This window comes from Ranitomeya variabilis, chromosome 5 (genome assembly GCF_051348905.1).
Source record: "Ranitomeya variabilis isolate aRanVar5 chromosome 5, aRanVar5.hap1, whole genome shotgun sequence".
NCBI lineage: Eukaryota > Metazoa > Chordata > Amphibia > Anura > Dendrobatidae > Ranitomeya > Ranitomeya variabilis.
Window position 1 is genome coordinate 593,498,504 of NC_135236.1, and position 16,281 is coordinate 593,514,784.

General features: G+C 33.6%; 7 non-coding genes across 7 annotated transcripts; all 7 read right to left on the bottom strand.

Annotated features, from left to right (window-relative positions):
- Positions 1–1,071: 1,071 nt before the first annotated feature.
- TRNAL-AAG (transfer RNA leucine (anticodon AAG)) lies at positions 1,072–1,153 on the bottom strand. The gene has a single exon. It is a non-coding gene; the product is annotated as a tRNA-Leu (tRNA).
- Positions 1,154–2,413: 1,260 nt separating this feature from the next.
- TRNAL-AAG (transfer RNA leucine (anticodon AAG)) lies at positions 2,414–2,495 on the bottom strand. The gene has a single exon. It is a non-coding gene; the product is annotated as a tRNA-Leu (tRNA).
- Positions 2,496–3,764: 1,269 nt separating this feature from the next.
- Positions 3,765–3,846, bottom strand: TRNAL-AAG (transfer RNA leucine (anticodon AAG)). The gene has a single exon. It is a non-coding gene; the product is annotated as a tRNA-Leu (tRNA).
- Positions 3,847–5,106: 1,260 nt separating this feature from the next.
- TRNAL-AAG (transfer RNA leucine (anticodon AAG)) lies at positions 5,107–5,188 on the bottom strand. Its single transcript has one exon. It is a non-coding gene; the product is annotated as a tRNA-Leu (tRNA).
- A 1,254-nt stretch (positions 5,189–6,442) lies between these two features.
- On the bottom strand, positions 6,443–6,524 carry TRNAL-UAG (transfer RNA leucine (anticodon UAG)). Its single transcript has one exon. It is a non-coding gene; the product is annotated as a tRNA-Leu (tRNA).
- Positions 6,525–10,158: 3,634 nt separating this feature from the next.
- On the bottom strand, positions 10,159–10,240 carry TRNAL-UAG (transfer RNA leucine (anticodon UAG)). The gene has a single exon. It is a non-coding gene; the product is annotated as a tRNA-Leu (tRNA).
- Positions 10,241–15,225: 4,985 nt separating this feature from the next.
- On the bottom strand, positions 15,226–15,307 carry TRNAL-UAG (transfer RNA leucine (anticodon UAG)). Its single transcript has one exon. It is a non-coding gene; the product is annotated as a tRNA-Leu (tRNA).
- Between the last annotated feature and the right edge of the window lie 974 nt (positions 15,308–16,281).

Sequence of the window (16,281 nt, forward strand, 5' to 3'; positions counted from 1 at the left end):
TAAGCTGAAAAGGTTTTCAAAACCTCAATATGTTGGCAGCAGTGGGATTTGAACCCACGTCTCCAAAGAGACTGAAGCCTAAATCCAGCGCCTTAGACCACTCGGCCATGCTACCTTAAACAGCATGGTTAATTAAGCTTCCTTAGAGAAAGTGAAGTACATTTGACAACATTTAAAATTAGTACATTTTGGAAAATGGGCATGTCTCTAAACATTAGGCAAAAACAAAGATTCTATCAACGGTCTTTATCTTAACTGAAAACTGCTAAATCATACAAATACAAAAGAAGATTATATCACATGCTAATTTGCATGCTAGCAAAATCATAAGAATAAGTACAAAAACATTTCAAGATCTCATTATACTGGCAGCAGTGAGATTAAAGCATATGCTAATTTTGCATGTTAGCATAATTATAAGAATGAGATAAAAAGGTTTAAAAGAACTCATACTAGTGGCAGCAGTGGGATTTGAACTCACAAGTCTGTTGGAATATGGGTAAGTCTCTTAACAATAGGAAAAATCAATGATTCTTTCAACTGTCTTTTCCTAAACAGAAATTAACACACTCATGAAAATACAAAATCATAAGAATTAGATCAAAGGGTTCTCAAAACCTCATAATAATGGCAGCAGTGGGATTTGAATGGGCATGTCTCTAAACATTAGAAAAAAGCAAGGATTCTTTCAACAGTCTTTATCTGAACTGAAAACTGGAAAATCATGCAAATACAAAAGAAGATTAAATCACATGCTAATTTGCATGTTAGCAAAATCATAAGAATAAGTACAAAAACATTTCAAGATCTCATAATACTGGCAGCAGTGGGTTTAAAGCATATGCTAATTTTGCATGTTAGCATAATTATAAGAATAAGATAAAAAGGTTTAAAAGAACTCATACTAGTGGCATTTGAAACCACAAGTCTGTTAAAATTTAGGTAAGTCTCTAAACAATAGGAACAATCAATGATTCTTTCAACTGTCTTTTCCAAAACAGAAATGCACACACTCATGGAAATACAAAATACTCAGAATTAGATCAAAGGGTTCTCAAAACCTCATAATACTGGCAGCAGTGGGATTTGAACCCACGCCTCCGAAGAGACTGGAGCCTTAATCCAGCGCCTTAAACCGCTCGGCCATGCTACCTAATGCATCATTAAAAGAGCTTCCTTAGAGTAAGTTTAGTGTATCTGACTACATTTTAAACTTGTGCATTGTGGAAAATGGATAGGTCTCTAAACAAAAAGGAAAAAGCAATGATTCTATCTTTTGTCTTTTCCAAAAAAGCAAAGCACGCACTCATACAAAAATATGCTAATTTTTCTATTAGCAAAATCATAAATATAAGCTGGAAAGGTTTTCAAAACCTCAATATGTTGGCAGCAGTGGGATTTGAACCCACGCCTCCAAAGAGACTGAAGCCTAAATCCAGCGCCTTTGACCACTCGGCCATGCTACCTTAAACAGCATGGTTAATTAAGCTTCCTTAGAGAAAGTGAAGTACATTTGACAACATTTAAAATTAGTACATTTTGGAAAATGGGCATGTCTCTAAACATTAGGCAAAAACAAAGATTCTATCAACGGTCTTTATCTTAACTGAAAACTGCTAAATCATACAAATACAAAAGAAGATTATATCACATGCTAATTTGCATGCTAGCAAAATCATAAGAATAAGTACAAAAACATTTCAAGATCTCATTATACTGGCAGCAGTGAGATTAAAGCATATGCTAATTTTGCATGTTAGCATAATTATAAGAATGAGATAAAAAGGTTTAAAAGAACTCATACTAGTGGCATTTGAACTCACAAGTCTGTTGGAATATGGGTAAGTCTCTTAACAATAGGAAAAATCAGAGATTCTTTCAACTGTCTCTTCCTAAACAGAAATTAACACACTCATGAAAATACAAAATCATAAGAATTAGATCAAAGGGTTCTCAAAACCTCATAATAATGGCAGCAGTGGGATTTGAATGGGCATGTCTCTAAACATTAGAAAAAAGCAAGGATTCTTTCAACAGTCTTTATCTGAACTGAAAACTGGAAAATCATGCAAATACAAAAGAAGATTAAATCACATGCTAATTTGCATGTTAGCAAAATCATAAGAATAAGTACAAAAACATTTCAAGATCTCATAATACTGGCAGCAGTGGGTTTAAAGCATATGCTAATTTTGCATGTTAGCATAATTATAAGAATAAGATAAAAAGGTTTAAAAGAACTCATACTAGTGGCATTTGAAACCACAAGTCTGTTAAAATTTAGGTAAGTCTCTAAACAATAGGAACAATCAATGATTCTTTCAACTGTCTTTTCCAAAACAGAAATGCACACACTCATGGAAATACAAAATACTCAGAATTAGATCAAAGGGTTCTCAAAACCTCATAATACTGGCAGCAGTGGGATTTGAACCCACGCCTCCGAAGAGACTGGAGCCTTAATCCAGCGCCTTAAACCGCTCGGCCATGCTACCTAATGAATCATTAAAAGAGCTTCCTTAGAGTAAGTTTAGTGTATCTGACTACATTTTAAACTTGTGCATTGTGGAAAATGGATAGGTCTCTAAACAAAAAGGAAAAAGCAATGATTCTATCTTTTGTCTTTTCCAAAAAAGCAAAGCACGCACTCATACAAAAATATGCTAATTTTTCTATTAGCAAAATCATAAATATAAGCTGGAAAGGTTTTCAAAACCTCAATATGTTGGCAGCAGTGGGATTTGAACCCACGCCTCCAAAGAGACTGAAGCCTAAATCCAGCGCCTTAGACCACTCGGCCATGCTACCTTAAACAGCATGGTTAATTAAGCTTCCTTAGAGAAAGTGAAGTACATTTGACAACATTTAAAATTAGTACATTTTGGAAAATGGGCATGTCTCTAAACATTAGGCAAAAACAAAGATTCTATCAACGGTCTTTATCTTAACTGAAAACTGCTAAATCATACAAATACAAAAGAAGATTATATCACATGCTAATTTGCATGCTAGCAAAATCATAAGAATAAGTACAAAAACATTTCAAGATCTCATTATACTGGCAGCAGTGAGATTAAAGCATATGCTAATTTTGCATGTTAGCATAATTATAAGAATGAGATAAAAAGGTTTAAAAGAACTCATACTAGTGGCAGCAGTGGGATTTGAACTCACAAGTCTGTTGGAATATGGGTAAGTCTCTTAACAATAGGAAAAATCAATGATTCTTTCAACTGTCTTTTCCTAAACAGAAATTAACACACTCATGAAAATACAAAATCATAAGAATTAGATCAAAGGGTTCTCAAAACCTCATAATAATGGCAGCAGTGGGATTTGAATGGGCATGTCTCTAAACATTAGAAAAAAGCAAGGATTCTTTCAACAGTCTTTATCTGAACTGAAAACTGGAAAATCATGCAAATACAAAAGAAGATTAAATCACATGCTAATTTGCATGTTAGCAAAATCATAAGAATAAGTACAAAAACATTTCAAGATCTCATAATACTGGCAGCAGTGGGTTTAAAGCATATGCTAATTTTGCATGTTAGCATAATTATAAGAATAAGATAAAAAGGTTTAAAAGAACTCATACTAGTGGCATTTGAAACCACAAGTCTGTTAAAATTTAGGTAAGTCTCTAAACAATAGGAACAATCAATGATTCTTTCAACTGTCTTTTCCAAAACAGAAATGCACACACTCATGGAAATACAAAATACTCAGAATTAGATCAAAGGGTTCTCAAAACCTCATAATACTGGCAGCAGTGGGATTTGAACCCACGCCTCCGAAGAGACTGGAGCCTTAATCCAGCGCCTTAAACCGCTCGGCCATGCTACCTAATGCATCATTAAAAGAGCTTCCTTAGAGTAAGTTTAGTGTATCTGACTACATTTTAAACTTGTGCATTGTGGAAAATGGATAGGTCTCTAAACAAAAAGGAAAAAGCAATGATTCTATCTTTTGTCTTTTCCAAAAAAGCAAAGCACGCACTCATACAAAAATATGCTAATTTTTCTATTAGCAAAATCATAAATATAAGCTGGAAAGGTTTTCAAAACCTCAATATGTTGGCAGCAGTGGGATTTGAACCCACGCCTCCAAAGAGACTGAAGCCTAAATCCAGCGCCTTTGACCACTCGGCCATGCTACCTTAAACAGCATGGTTAATTAAGCTTCCTTAGAGAAAGTGAAGTACATTTGACAACATTTAAAATTAGTACATTTTGGAAAATGGGCATGTCTCTAAACATTAGGCAAAAACAAAGATTCTATCAACGGTCTTTATCTTAACTGAAAACTGCTAAATCATACAAATACAAAAGAAGATTATATCACATGCTAATTTGCATGCTAGCAAAATCATAAGAATAAGTACAAAAACATTTCAAGATCTCATTATACTGGCAGCAGTGAGATTAAAGCATATGCTAATTTTGCATGTTAGCATAATTATAAGAATGAGATAAAAAGGTTTAAAAGAACTCATACTAGTGGCATTTGAACTCACAAGTCTGTTGGAATATGGGTAAGTCTCTTAACAATAGGAAAAATCAGAGATTCTTTCAACTGTCTCTTCCTAAACAGAAATTAACACACTCATGAAAATACAAAATCATAAGAATTAGATCAAAGGGTTCTCAAAACCTCATAATAATGGCAGCAGTGGGATTTGAATGGGCATGTCTCTAAACATTAGAAAAAAGCAAGGATTCTTTCAACAGTCTTTATCTGAACTGAAAACTGGAAAATCATGCAAATACAAAAGAAGATTAAATCACATGCTAATTTGCATGTTAGCAAAATCATAAGAATAAGTACAAAAACATTTCAAGATCTCATAATACTGGCAGCAGTGGGTTTAAAGCATATGCTAATTTTGCATGTTAGCATAATTATAAGAATAAGATAAAAAGGTTTAAAAGAACTCATACTAGTGGCATTTGAAACCACAAGTCTGTTAAAATTTAGGTAAGTCTCTAAACAATAGGAACAATCAATGATTCTTTCAACTGTCTTTTCCAAAACAGAAATGCACACACTCATGGAAATACAAAATACTCAGAATTAGATCAAAGGGTTCTCAAAACCTCATAATACTGGCAGCAGTGGGATTTGAACCCACGCCTCCGAAGAGACTGGAGCCTTAATCCAGCGCCTTAAACCGCTCGGCCATGCTACCTAATGAATCATTAAAAGAGCTTCCTTAGAGTAAGTTTAGTGTATCTGACTACATTTTAAACTTGTGCATTGTGGAAAATGGATAGGTCTCTAAACAAAAAGGAAAAAGCAATGATTCTATCTTTTGTCTTTTCCAAAAAAGCAAAGCACGCACTCATACAAAAATATGCTAATTTTTCTATTAGCAAAATCATAAATATAAGCTGGAAAGGTTTTCAAAACCTCAATATGTTGGCAGCAGTGGGATTTGAACCCACGCCTCCAAAGAGACTGAAGCCTAAATCCAGCGCCTTAGACCACTCGGCCATGCTACCTTAAACAGCATGGTTAATTAAGCTTCCTTAGAGAAAGTGAAGTACATTTGACAACATTTAAAATTAGTACATTTTGGAAAATGGGCATGTCTCTAAACATTAGGCAAAAACAAAGATTCTATCAACGGTCTTTATCTTAACTGAAAACTGCTAAATCATACAAATACAAAAGAAGATTATATCACATGCTAATTTGCATGCTAGCAAAATCATAAGAATAAGTACAAAAACATTTCAAGATCTCATTATACTGGCAGCAGTGAGATTAAAGCATATGCTAATTTTGCATGTTAGCATAATTATAAGAATGAGATAAAAAGGTTTAAAAGAACTCATACTAGTGGCAGCAGTGGGATTTGAACTCACAAGTCTGTTGGAATATGGGTACGTCTCTTAACAATAGGAAAAATAAATGATTCTTTCAACTGTCTTTTCCTAAACAGAAATTAACACACTCATGAAAATACAAAATCATAAGAATTAGATCAAAGGGTTCTCAAAACCTCATAATAATGGCAGCAGTGGGATTTGAATGGGCATGTCTCTAAACATTAGAAAAAAGCAAGGATTCTTTCAACAGTCTTTATCTGAACTGAAAACTGCAAAATCATGCAAATACAAAAGAAGATTAAATCACATGCTAATTTGCATGTTAGCAAAATCATAAGAATAAGTACAAAAACATTTCAAGATCTCATAATACTGGCAGCAGTGGGTTTAAAGCATATGCTAATTTTGCATGTTAGCATAATTATAAGAATAAGATAAAAAGGTTTAAAAGAACTCATACTAGTGGCATTTGAACCCACAAGTCTGTTAAAATTTAGGTAAGTCTCTAAACTAAAGTCTAAAACTGTCTTTTCCAAAACAGAAATGCACACACTCATGGAAATACAAAATCCTCAGAATTAGATCAAAGTGTTCTCAAAACCTCATAATACTGGCAGCAGTGGGATTTGAACCCACGCCTCCAAAGAGACTGGAGCCTAAATCCAGCGCCTTAGACCACTCGGCCATGCTACCTTAAACAGCATAGTTAATTAAGCTTTCTTAGAGAAAGTGAAGTACATTTGACAACATTTAAAATTAGTACATTTTGGAAAATGGGCATGTCTCTAAACATTAGGCAAAAACAAAGATTCTATCAACGGTCTTTATCTTAACTGAAAACTGCTAAATCATACAAATACAAAAGAAGATTATATCACATGCTAATTTGCATGCTAGCAAAATCATAAGAATAAGTACAAAAACATTTCAAGATCTCATAATACTGGCAGCAGTGAGATTAAAGCATATGCTAATTTTGCATGTTAGCATAATTATAAGAATGAGATAAAAAGGTTTAAAAGAACTCATACTAGTGGCAGCAGTGGGATTTGAACTCACAAGTCTGTTGGAATATGGGTATGTCTCTTAACAATAGGAAAAATCAATGATTCTTTCAACTGTCTTTTCCTAAACAGAAATTAACACACTCATGAAAATACAAAATCATAAGAATTAGATCAAAGGGTTCTCAAAACCTCATAATAATGGCAGCAGTGGGATTTGAATGGGCATGTCTCTAAACATTAGAAAAAAGCAAGGATTCTTTCAACAGTCTTTATCTGAACTGAAAACTGGAAAATCATGCAAATACAAAAGAAGATTAAATCACATGCTAATTTGCATGTTAGCAAAATCATAAGAATAAGTACAAAAACATTTCAAGATCTCATAATACTGGCAGCAGTGGGTTTAAAGCATATGCTAATTTTGCATGTTAGCATAATTATAAGAATAAGATAAAAAGGTTTAAAAGAACTCATACTAGTGGCATTTGAACCCACAAGTCTGTTAAAATTTAGGTAAGTCTCTAAACAATAGGAACAATCAATGATTCTTTCAACTGTCTTTTCCAAAACAGAAATGCACACACTCATGGAAATACAAAATACTCAGAATTAGATCAAAGGGTTCTCAAAACCTCATAATACTAGCAGCAGCGGGATTTGAACCCACGCCTCCGAAGAGACTGGAGCCTTAATCCAGCGCCTTAGACCGCTCGGCCATGCTACCTAATGCATCATTAAAAGAGCTTCCTTAGAGTAAGTTTAGTGTATCTGACTACATTTTAAACTTGTGCATTGTGGAAAATGGATAGGTCTCTAAACAAAAAGGAAAAAGCAATGATTCTATCTTTTGTCTTTTCCAAAAAAGCAAAGCACGCACTCATACAAAAATATGCTAATTTTTCTATTAGCAAAATCATAAATATAAGCTGGAAAGGTTTTCAAAACCTCAATATGTTGGCAGCAGTGGGATTTGAACCCACGCCTCCAAAGAGACTGAAGCCTAAATCCAGCGCCTTTGACCACTCGGCCATGCTACCTTAAACAGCATGGTTAATTAAGCTTCCTTAGAGAAAGTGAAGTACATTTGACAACATTTAAAATTAGTACATTTTGGAAAATGGGCATGTCTCTAAACATTAGGCAAAAACAAAGATTCTATCAACGGTCTTTATCTTAACTGAAAACTGCTAAATCATACAAATACAAAAGAAGATTATATCACATGCTAATTTGCATGCTAGCAAAATCATAAGAATAAGTACAAAAACATTTCAAGATCTCATTATACTGGCAGCAGTGAGATTAAAGCATATGCTAATTTTGCATGTTAGCATAATTATAAGAATGAGATAAAAAGGTTTAAAAGAACTCATACTAGTGGCATTTGAACTCACAAGTCTGTTGGAATATGGGTAAGTCTCTTAACAATAGGAAAAATCAGAGATTCTTTCAACTGTCTCTTCCTAAACAGAAATTAACACACTCATGAAAATACAAAATCATAAGAATTAGATCAAAGGGTTCTCAAAACCTCATAATAATGGCAGCAGTGGGATTTGAATGGGCATGTCTCTAAACATTAGAAAAAAGCAAGGATTCTTTCAACAGTCTTTATCTGAACTGAAAACTGGAAAATCATGCAAATACAAAAGAAGATTAAATCACATGCTAATTTGCATGTTAGCAAAATCATAAGAATAAGTACAAAAACATTTCAAGATCTCATAATACTGGCAGCAGTGGGTTTAAAGCATATGCTAATTTTGCATGTTAGCATAATTATAAGAATAAGATAAAAAGGTTTAAAAGAACTCATACTAGTGGCATTTGAAACCACAAGTCTGTTAAAATTTAGGTAAGTCTCTAAACAATAGGAACAATCAATGATTCTTTCAACTGTCTTTTCCAAAACAGAAATGCACACACTCATGGAAATACAAAATACTCAGAATTAGATCAAAGGGTTCTCAAAACCTCATAATACTGGCAGCAGTGGGATTTGAACCCACGCCTCCGAAGAGACTGGAGCCTTAATCCAGTGCCTTAAACCGCTCGGCCATGCTACCTAATGAATCATTAAAAGAGCTTCCTTAGAGTAAGTTTAGTGTATCTGACTACATTTTAAACTTGTGCATTGTGGAAAATGGATAGGTCTCTAAACAAAAAGGAAAAAGCAATGATTCTATCTTTTGTCTTTTCCAAAAAAGCAAAGCACGCACTCATACAAAAATATGCTAATTTTTCTATTAGCAAAATCATAAATATAAGCTGGAAAGGTTTTCAAAACCTCAATATGTTGGCAGCAGTGGGATTTGAACCCACGCCTCCAAAGAGACTGAAGCCTAAATCCAGCGCCTTAGACCACTCGGCCATGCTACCTTAAACAGCATGGTTAATTAAGCTTCCTTAGAGAAAGTGAAGTACATTTGACAACATTTAAAATTAGTACATTTTGGAAAATGGGCATGTCTCTAAACATTAGGCAAAAACAAAGATTCTATCAACGGTCTTTATCTTAACTGAAAACTGCTAAATCATACAAATACAAAAGAAGATTATATCACATGCTAATTTGCATGCTAGCAAAATCATAAGAATCAGTACAAAAACATTTCAAGATCTCATTATACTGGCAGCAGTGAGATTAAAGCATATGCTAATTTTGCATGTTAGCATAATTATAAGAATGAGATAAAAAGGTTTAAAAGAACTCATACTAGTGGCAGCAGTGGGATTTGAACTCACAAGTCTGTTGGAATATGGGTACGTCTCTTAACAATAGGAAAAATCAATGATTCTTTCAACTGTCTTTTCCTAAACAGAAATTAACACACTCATGAAAATACAAAATCATAAGAATTAGATCAAAGGGTTCTCAAAACCTCATAATAATGGCAGCAGTGGGATTTGAATGGGCATGTCTCTAAACATTAGAAAAAAGCAAGGATTCTTTCAACAGTCTTTATCTGAACTGAAAACTGCAAAATCATGCAAATACAAAAGAAGATTAAATCACATGCTAATTTGCATGTTAGCAAAATCATAAGAATAAGTACAAAAACATTTCAAGATCTCATAATACTGGCAGCAGTGGGTTTAAAGCATATGCTAATTTTGCATGTTAGCATAATTATAAGAATAAGATAAAAAGGTTTAAAAGAACTCATACTAGTGGCATTTGAACCCACAAGTCTGTTAAAATTTAGGTAAGTCTCTAAACTAAAGTCTAAAACTGTCTTTTCCAAAACAGAAATGCACACACTCATGGAAATACAAAATCCTCAGAATTAGATCAAAGTGTTCTCAAAACCTCATAATACTGGCAGCAGTGGGATTTGAACCCACGCCTCCAAAGAGACTGGAGCCTAAATCCAGCGCCTTAGACCACTCGGCCATGCTACCTTAAACAGCATAGTTAATTAAGCTTTCTTAGAGAAAGTGAAGTACATTTGACAACATTTAAAATTAGTACATTTTGGAAAATGGGCATGTCTCTAAACATTAGGCAAAAACAAAGATTCTATCAACGGTCTTTATCTTAACTGAAAACTGCTAAATCATACAAATACAAAAGAAGATTATATCACATGCTAATTTGCATGCTAGCAAAATCATAAGAATAAGTACAAAAACATTTCAAGATCTCATAATACTGGCAGCAGTGAGATTAAAGCATATGCTAATTTTGCATGTTAGCATAATTATAAGAATGAGATAAAAAGGTTTAAAAGAACTCATACTAGTGGCAGCAGTGGGATTTGAACTCACAAGTCTGTTGGAATATGGGTATGTCTCTTAACAATAGGAAAAATCAATGATTCTTTCAACTGTCTTTTCCTAAACAGAAATTAACACACTCATGAAAATACAAAATCATAAGAATTAGATCAAAGGGTTCTCAAAACCTCATAATAATGGCAGCAGTGGGATTTGAATGGGCATGTCTCTAAACATTAGAAAAAAGCAAGGATTCTTTCAACAGTCTTTATCTGAACTGAAAACTGGAAAATCATGCAAATACAAAAGAAGATTAAATCACATGCTAATTTGCATGTTAGCAAAATCATAAGAATAAGTACAAAAACATTTCAAGATCTCATAATACTGGCAGCAGTGGGTTTAAAGCATATGCTAATTTTGCATGTTAGCATAATTATAAGAATAAGATAAAAAGGTTTAAAAGAACTCATACTAGTGGCATTTGAACCCACAAGTCTGTTAAAATTTAGGTAAGTCTCTAAACAATAGGAACAATCAATGATTCTTTCAACTGTCTTTTCCAAAACAGAAATGCACACACTCATGGAAATACAAAATACTCAGAATTAGATCAAAGGGTTCTCAAAACCTCATAATACTAGCAGCAGCGGGATTTGAACCCACGCCTCCGAAAAGACTGGAGCCTTAATCCAGCGCCTTAGACCGCTCGGCCATGCTACCTAATGCATCATTAAAAGAGCTTCCTTAGAGTAAGTTTAGTGTATCTGACTACATTTTAAACTTGTGCATTGTGGAAAATGGATAGGTCTCTAAACAAAAAGGAAAAAGCAATGATTCTATCTTTTGTCTTTTCCAAAAAAGCAAAGCACGCACTCATACAAAAATATGCTAATTTTTCTATTAGCAAAATCATAAATATAAGCTGAAAAAGTTTTCAAAACCTCAATATGTTGGCAGCAGTGGGATTTGAACCCACGCCTCCAAAGAGACTGAAGCCTAAATCCAGCGCCTTAGACCACTTGGCCATGCTACCTTAAACAGCATGGTTAATTAAGCTTCCTTAGAGAAAGTGAAGTACATTTGACAACATTTAAAATTAGTACATTTTGGAAAATGGGCATGTCTCTAAACATTAGGCAAAAACAAAGATTCTATCAACGGTCTTTATCTTAACTGAAAACTGCTAAATCATACAAATACAAAAGAAGATTATATCACATGCTAATTTGCATGCTAGCAAAATCATAAGAATAAGTACAAAAACATTTCAAGATCTCATTATACTGGCAGCAGTGAGATTAAAGCATATGCTAATTTTGCATGTTAGCATAATTATAAGAATGAGATAAAAAGGTTTAAAAGAACTCATACTAGTGGCAGCAGTGGGATTTGAACTCACAAGTCTGTTGGAATATGGGTAAGTCTCTTAACAATAGGAAAAATCAAAGATTCTTTCACCTGTCTCTTCCTAAACAGAAATTAACACACTCATGAAAATACAAAATCATAAGAATTAGATCAAAGGGTTCTCAAAACCTCATAATAATGGCAGCAGTGGGATTTGAATGGGCATGTCTCTAAACATTAGAAAAAAGCAAGGATTCTTTCAACAGTCTTTATCTGAACTGAAAACTGGAAAATCATGCAAATACAAAAGAAGATTAAATCACATGCTAATTTGCATGTTAGCAAAATCATAAGAATAAGTACAAAAACATTTCAAGATCTCATAATACTGGCAGCAGTGGGTTTAAAGCATATGCTAATTTTGCATGTTAGCATAATTATAAGAATAAGATAAAAAGGTTTAAAAGAACTCATACTAGTGGCATTTGAACCCACAAGTCTGTTAAAATTTAGGTAAGTCTCTAAACAATAGGAACAATCAATGATTCTTTCAACTGTCTTTTCCAAAACAGAAATGCACACACTCATGGAAATACAAAATACTCAGAATTAGATCAAAGGGTTCTCAAAACCTCATAATACTAGCAGCAGCGGGATTTGAACCCACGCCTCCGAAGAGACTGGAGCCTTAATCCAGCGCCTTAGACCGCTCGGCCATGCTACCTAATGCATCATTAAAAGAGCTTCCTTAGAGTAAGTTTAGTGTATCTGACTACATTTTAAACTTGTGCATTGTGGAAAATGGATAGGTCTCTAAACAAAAAGGAAAAAGCAATGATTCTATCTTTTGTCTTTTCCAAAAAAGCAAAGCACGCACTCATACAAAAATATGCTAATTTTTCTATTAGCAAAATCATAAATATAAGCTGGAAAGGTTTTCAAAACCTCAATATGTTGGCAGCAGTGGGATTTGAACCCACGCCTCCAAAGAGACTGAAGCCTAAATCCAGCGCCTTTGACCACTCGGCCATGCTACCTTAAACAGCATGGTTAATTAAGCTTCCTTAGAGAAAGTGAAGTACATTTGACAACATTTAAAATTAGTACATTTTGGAAAATGGGCATGTCTCTAAACATTAGGCAAAAACAAAGATTCTATCAACGGTCTTTATCTTAACTGAAAACTGCTAAATCATACAAATACAAAAGAAGATTATATCACATGCTAATTTGCATGCTAGCAAAATCATAAGAATAAGTACAAAAACATTTCAAGATCTCATTATACTGGCAGCAGTGAGATTAAAGCATATGCTAATTTTGCATGTTAGCATAATTATAAGAATGAGATAAAAAGGTTTAAAAGAACTCATACTAGTGGCATTTGAACTCACAAGTCTGTTGGAATATGGGTAAGTCTCTTAACAATAGGAAAAATCAGAGATTCTTTCAACTGTCTCTTCCTAAACAGAAATTAACACACTCATGAAAATACAAAATCATAAGAATTAGATCAAAGGGTTCTCAAAACCTCATAATAATGGCAGCAGTGGGATTTGAATGGGCATGTCTCTAAACATTAGAAAAAAGCAAGGATTCTTTCAACAGTCTTTATCTGAACTGAAAACTGGAAAATCATGCAAATACAAAAGAAGATTAAATCACATGCTAATTTGCATGTTAGCAAAATCATAAGAATAAGTACAAAAACATTTCAAGATCTCATAATACTGGCAGCAGTGGGTTTAAAGCATATGCTAATTTTGCATGTTAGCATAATTATAAGAATAAGATAAAAAGGTTTAAAAGAACTCATACTAGTGGCATTTGAAACCACAAGTCTGTTAAAATTTAGGTAAGTCTCTAAACAATAGGAACAATCAATGATTCTTTCAACTGTCTTTTCCAAAACAGAAATGCACACACTCATGGAAATACAAAATACTCAGAATTAGATCAAAGGGTTCTCAAAACCTCATAATACTGGCAGCAGTGGGATTTGAACCCACGCCTCCGAAGAGACTGGAGCCTTAATCCAGTGCCTTAAACCGCTCGGCCATGCTACCTAATGAATCATTAAAAGAGCTTCCTTAGAGTAAGTTTAGTGTATCTGACTACATTTTAAACTTGTGCATTGTGGAAAATGGATAGGTCTCTAAACAAAAAGGAAAAAGCAATGATTCTATCTTTTGTCTTTTCCAAAAAAGCAAAGCACGCACTCATACAAAAATATGCTAATTTTTCTATTAGCAAAATCATAAATATAAGCTGGAAAGGTTTTCAAAACCTCAATATGTTGGCAGCAGTGGGATTTGAACCCACGCCTCCAAAGAGACTGAAGCCTAAATCCAGCGCCTTAGACCACTCGGCCATGCTACCTTAAACAGCATGGTTAATTAAGCTTCCTTAGAGAAAGTGAAGTACATTTGACAACATTTAAAATTAGTACATTTTGGAAAATGGGCATGTCTCTAAACATTAGGCAAAAACAAAGATTCTATCAACGGTCTTTATCTTAACTGAAAACTGCTAAATCATACAAATACAAAAGAAGATTATATCACATGCTAATTTGCATGCTAGCAAAATCATAAGAATAAGTACAAAAACATTTCAAGATCTCATTATACTGGCAGCAGTGAGATTAAAGCATATGCTAATTTTGCATGTTAGCATAATTATAAGAATGAGATAAAAAGGTTTAAAAGAACTCATACTAGTGGCAGCAGTGGGATTTGAACTCACAAGTCTGTTGGAATATGGGTACGTCTCTTAACAATAGGAAAAATCAATGATTCTTTCAACTGTCTTTTCCTAAACAGAAATTAACACACTCATGAAAATACAAAATCATAAGAATTAGATCAAAGGGTTCTCAAAACCTCATAATAATGGCAGCAGTGGGATTTGAATGGGCATGTCTCTAAACATTAGAAAAAAGCAAGGATTCTTTCAACAGTCTTTATCTGAACTGAAAACTGCAAAATCATGCAAATACAAAAGAAGATTAAATCACATGCTAATTTGCATGTTAGCAAAATCATAAGAATAAGTACAAAAACATTTCAAGATCTCATAATACTGGCAGCAGTGGGTTTAAAGCATATGCTAATTTTGCATGTTAGCATAATTATAAGAATAAGATAAAAAGGTTTAAAAGAACTCATACTAGTGGCATTTGAACCCACAAGTCTGTTAAAATTTAGGTAAGTCTCTAAACTAAAGTCTAAAACTGTCTTTTCCAAAACAGAAATGCACACACTCATGGAAATACAAAATCCTCAGAATTAGATCAAAGTGTTCTCAAAACCTCATAATACTGGCAGCAGTGGGATTTGAACCCACGCCTCCAAAGAGACTGGAGCCTAAATCCAGCGCCTTAGACCACTCGGCCATGCTACCTTAAACAGCATAGTTAATTAAGCTTTCTTAGAGAAAGTGAAGTACATTTGACAACATTTAAAATTAGTACATTTTGGAAAATGGGCATGTCTCTAAACATTAGGCAAAAACAAAGATTCTATCAACGGTCTTTATCTTAACTGAAAACTGCTAAATCATACAAATACAAAAGAAGATTATATCACATGCTAATTTGCATGCTAGCAAAATCATAAGAATAAGTACAAAAACATTTCAAGATCTCATAATACTGGCAGCAGTGAGATTAAAGCATATGCTAATTTTGCATGTTAGCATAATTATAAGAATGAGATAAAAAGGTTTAAAAGAACTCATACTAGTGGCAGCAGTGGGATTTGAACTCACAAGTCTGTTGGAATATGGGTATGTCTCTTAACAATAGGAAAAATCAATGATTCTTTCAACTGTCTTTTCCTAAACAGAAATTAACACACTCATGAAAATACAAAATCATAAGAATTAGATCAAAGGGTTCTCAAAACCTCATAATAATGGCAGCAGTGGGATTTGAATGGGCATGTCTCTAAACATTAGAAAAAAGCAAGGATTCTTTCAACAGTCTTTATCTGAACTGAAAACTGGAAAATCATGCAAATACAAAAGAAGATTAAATCACATGCTAATTTGCATGTTAGCAAAATCATAAGAATAAGTACAAAAACATTTCAAGATCTCATAATACTGGCAGCAGTGGGTTTAAAGCATATGCTAATTTTGCATGTTAGCATAATTATAAGAATAAGATAAAAAGGTTTAAAAGAACTCATACTAGTGGCATTTGAACCCACAAGTCTGTTAAAATTTAGGTAAGTCTCTAAACAATAGGAACAATCAATGATTCTTTCAACTGTCTTTTCCAAAACAGAAATGCACACACTCATGGAAATACAAAATACTCAGAATTAGATCAAAGGGTTCTCAAAACCTCATAATACTAGCAGCAGCGGGATTTG